Here is a 5,202-nt window from a genome sequence, read left to right as displayed (position 1 = left end):
AGTACTGGTTGGTTGGTTTATTGAAGTTTAACGTCCCGAAGCAACTGAGACTATGAGGGACGCCGTAGTGAAGGGCTCCGGAAATTTCGACCACCTGGGGTTCTTTAACGTGCACTGACATCGCACAGCACACGGGCCTCCTGAATTTCGCCTTCATCTAAATTCGGCCGCCGTGGCCAGGATCGAACCCGCGTCTTTCGGGTCAGCAACCGAGCACCGTAACCACTGAGCCACCGCGGCGGGGCTTGTGGTCAGTACTGAAAAAGACATAATTTTATTTGACTTTTATTGTTCTGTTGGCGAATAATAACGACACATCACGAGGGATTCTCTGTTTTGGTGCGTTTTCATAGGTTTATTCGTAGATCTCTCAAGTAAGGGTAGGAAATGGGCGCAATTAAGATTCCGCAGGCAGTTAGCCGTTGCATTTTAAGTATGCCTAATACATTTTTTACCACTTGCGTCGGCACGCCCTACTACTTTTCTCCCCTTTAAACTCCTGCTGGAGGAAGTTTTTGATTGCTGAACTACTTCTGCTGCTCCTCTAAAGCTTGCTTTGTTCCCGCATGAAGATTAACGTAAGAAAGCATTATTTTTAAATATCCACAACCTCCTAAACAAAGTACATGTCAATTGTTCACATTTTTATTTTCTTTCTGGCAGCCAGGAAGGTGCCAATGAGTACAGCCTCAGTTAAAAGCGTTGAGGCCATATGGTTGACGTTTGCGCAATGTTGTGGGACACCTGTGGCATCTATAACGCCCCAAATCTGCCTAGTACAAGAAACTTCTTCGTCTTCAAATTTTCAGATATCATGCGTCTGAAAGGTCCTTTGAGTATTACTCTATACAGCTCAAAAGAAAACCATCCAGTCTGAATAATTTTAATGAAAGGTGCACAATATTTTTGTAAAAGCTGAGCTGCTCACATTACATTCACGAAACAAGTGTCTTTCCACAGCAAATATCACATCCTGCATATGTGCCCAGCATTCAATATTAAGATAATGGAGGAACTAGAGACAAACATCGTACTCATAACTCTGAACTGTTTAGTAATGAGAAAATAAGAACAGTGGCCACAAGACATCGCTCGTGGCCACTGCCCATGACTGGTGCCCTTCCCAGCCATCTGGCACTAATGCGTTAACCTACTCTTTTGCAAGCTACCTTGGAAAAGCTGCATCGTTTCCATGTTTACTGCAAAACAGTCACCCATAAACTGCGCACACATGATCACCCCTCATGTAACGTCCCTCTCCTGAACGTTCGAATAATGAATAAATAATAAATAAATCAAAATCTATGTCGTTGCCAAGAGGATTCGAAGGCGCGAAATGCACTGCGGAAAAGGTGTAACGCATTCCAGGACGGCTGATAGATGGTAGTAGACGCACAAGAGTCTTACAGCCTTCGTCCCTGGCCACGTATTAAAACGTGCTCGGCTACCTTGTCAGTTTTCGGGGTGTGGTGACGTGCCTGACCAGCGCGCGCTTCCGAAGAGGAGGTGGCGTTACCACGCGATTTTTCTGCCTTTCTTTTACTAGAAATGACTATTGGAAGCAGAACATTCTACTTCTTCTGGGCATCCTTCGGATGGACGGTTTGCAAGTGCGTGATTATGTTCAGTGGCAGGTTCGGACATGGTCTCTTTGATATCCTGAGAATACCAGCTAAAGCATTTATGCTCATTAATTTAAATACTGTTTATCACTAAAGGAACTTTCTTCGAACCCGCCTGAAATTAATTGGTAGTACTATGCACTTCGTCCACCTAGCGCGTAAATCTAAGCGTTTGGCTGCAAGAACTAGTAGTTTGGGGCTGTTCATTGGAGAGAGTTCTAGCACATGCTGATGTGCAGATTTAATATAGAATAAAATACGAACAATGCGGACAGTATTTCATGTGAGTTATATTGATGCAACTTCCCCTTTTTATTTGTTCGTGATTACTAAGAGACCAGCAAATAAACAAAACCTTTGCCGATATTTTTAGTTTCCTCAGTTTTTTCCTAATGTCACAGCATATTTTGCGCACTTTAAGCAGTTTGAGGATGAAGAAGCGGAATGAGCTGCTGTTCACTTCGACGACACAGAAAAAGTAACAAAATTTAGTTTTTTAGTATGAAGTAGACTGAAGCATTAGGCTGGGAGGCACGACTGGCTCTAATTCGCAGCAGGTTAAGCTTCACTTGGCCCTTGAATAGCACTGTATATTTCAATCCGGTGTTTCTGCTATCTGCAGTGTTGAGACTACTGGCTTCAAATAAAGACGAATGGGGCTTCTCTATCCCCCGAAGGCTTTCTTCACAAAGCTGCTTAAGCGTGTAAGCTCCCTCTTTTGCATTAACCACAAAAAAAGGACTTCGCCCTGCGCAGTTTCTTTTCTGTGCAGTGTATTGACTGGCACTGCTCTTTTCTTTTTGTTTTGGGCGACTTCACGTAACGCGGCAACGAAAGCTTATGAAACCTCAGCCATTATGTAAATGCGTTTCGCCATCACATTCGTTTTGACTCAGAGCAGTTGAGATAAGAGGATGTTCCCCGACCTCTCTTTATTTTCGCTGCAATTTCAGTTCTTTAGCGCTTCAATTGAAGTGCTCGTACTCAACGCGACCAAGAAAAAAGACATTGGAAGGGAGGTGAATGCAGTCGAATATTTCAGCCACTCCGGGCTTTTCTCTAAGGCACTTGCACATTTTCTCCCACCGCATTTTCATTTCTGAAAGGATTTTGGAGATAAAAGATACCAGACTAGAAATAGAAATCGTAAAGTCGCAATATAAAGAAACTTTTTTTACTTCGGAACTTCTCCGCTTTGACAATTCAACTGAGAGCGAGCAGTTTAAAGACTCTTACAAAAGGGTCAAAAACCATGGTGGGTCATGCATGAGACCTGGAGGAAAAACGCATCGCAATTGCGTTTGCAATTCTGGTTGCAGTAAAGTCTAGCATGCTGTTTCAGAAAAATCATCAATGTCATTCTTTGATGCGGCAGTTAAAATGGCGTCTTACAGCCCTCATCATCAACAAAACCACGAGCTTAAATACGCCAAATGACCTTATTACTCGTAAATGGTCAGAAAAGAAGGTCCGAAATCTAAAAAAATAATGAGGTGTAAATAAGTTGAGCGCTCACATGATTTGTTGAGTGCTCATTTTACGCATTCAGAAGAAAATCATGTGGTTGGTTTGGTGCATCTATCTCTTTTGTTAGAACTTTTTGCAAATAAGACATTTAAGCCTGGTCTTGTCTCCCGCGCGGTCTTAGTGATGAATTATTTTGTTTTATTGCGGCAGTGCGGTTGATCTATACGCCTACCGCAGAATCCCTCGTAGTGTCAACGATATCGCGGCTGAGCAGTATCCGGTCCATTGAGTATGTAGTAAAAGTGTGATAGGCAAAAGGGATATTCAGTCTTTCCTCTTTTGTACGTTCTGTCATTTAAAGTGATGCAATTAGAGAGAACATGAGCTTCCCGCTTCACTGTGGAGAGCAATGTTCCTGGAAGTGGGGGCTCTGACACATTTGCCCTACAAAGCGAGCTTTCGCCTCAGAAGAATTAGGAAAATGCATTAGGAAGAGGTAATAGGTCCCTTCTAGGAATTTTACGGGAACGTCCTTTCCATCGACAGACAGCGTTTCGTTTATTGCGTGGTTCATGATTTTCTTGGGAGTGGAGGACAAGCGTACTCACCTTCTTGGCCTGCAGTTTTTAAGCAGTTTTCTTGCTTTGACGGCCGTATTTGGGCTCCATATGTTGACCGTACCAAACAGTATAAGAGCAAACACACTGCATGAAGTCTCGAGAAGGAACATTGGCCGTGGCGATCGGATTTCAATAGAGACATAATTCAAACGGTCCGCGTATAATATAGGGCACTGCTACTTGTTAAAGAGCCTCATATAAAATAAATTTGTGCGTAGCCTTCCACTCCTATTTTTTATTTCTCATTTGCCTTGCTTTCCACACGTGCAGTTAAGGTGCTCACCTTTAGTGAGAAAGTTACTCCGCCTTCTTTTCCTGCTGATAAAGTATTGTTAGCAATGCGAGAGCGTTACAGCCCACCTTCCGCATTAATGACAGTAAGTGCTACGAATTTTCCATCGATACGAATTTATTGCCGAATTATTCTACCGGTCTTGCGTACAAGTGCCTATCTTTGTGCGCTACTTTTCATAACAACCTTTCACAGAGATGGCGGGCGAAACATTCCAACTCGCCTATTTCTATTGGTGCACCAATCAGACGATGCGTGAGTGATGGGCCCGTCTATCCAGCATGGCCCCCCTTCTGTACATTTACTTAGGTAAGAAATTACAGCCGCTCTGCGGCACAGCCGCTCTGCGACACAAGCGCAGAAGAATTCCGGGTTAACCGAGACCCTGAGGCTTTTATAACGTGCACTGGCATCACACAGCACATGGGCGCATTTGCATTTTGACTCTTTCTGACAGCTTCCGCAGCGGGCAGGATTCGATCCCGGCCACTTGGGAGGATCCAGTATATAGGATGCGAATAAATTTGGTTACAATAAATATTTGAGAGCAAGCAGCTCGCGACTGAGCGTGTCTTGAGGAAAATGCTTTATTCCCTTATTTCACCATTAAAAATGTGTCGTTGGTGGGTGAGCCAGAGCGAGTTTGTGGAACTGAGACATAAATAACCGCCGAAATAAATGAAAACTCCTTTTCTTGGCGCCGCCGCATATTGAGTTGCAGAACTGGAGCTGTATCTAAATATTATGAAATTCACTCAAGCACATGTCATGAAGATGAAGATTTGTGAGAAAAAGTCTGTCTAGAAAAGCAGCTTTTTGCACAATTAACTGTCCCAATATGGGCATTAAGCTTTCGACTTACCGACCCTTAACATTAGTGAAGCACTTGATCTATTATATATATGGCACCATAACATTTTCCACATTTCTTTTTCTTATCTTACAGAACGCCCTTACTTTCTTTCAGTTCTGTTCTGCCGGCACTGCATATCCTTCTACTCTTGATTATGTGTTTGAAATCTTAATCTCACATAAGCCTTGAACATCAAAAATAGCTTAAATAAACGACGCGAAAATGTTTGTTTGCGCTTTCTCTTTTGTGCTATGTTTTTTTTTTTTGAGTTGGTGACTTCAGTCTGACTGCAAGCGTTCATACTGGTGAACAGCGCAAAAAAGGCGGGACAACGACAAGACAAGCGCT

Source organism: Amblyomma mixtum, chromosome 5 (genome assembly GCF_055824585.1).
Source record: "Amblyomma mixtum isolate Tamu chromosome 5, ASM5582458v1, whole genome shotgun sequence".
NCBI classification, from domain to species: Eukaryota; Metazoa; Arthropoda; class Arachnida; order Ixodida; family Ixodidae; genus Amblyomma; species Amblyomma mixtum.
This window is presented reverse-complemented; position numbering follows the sequence as displayed.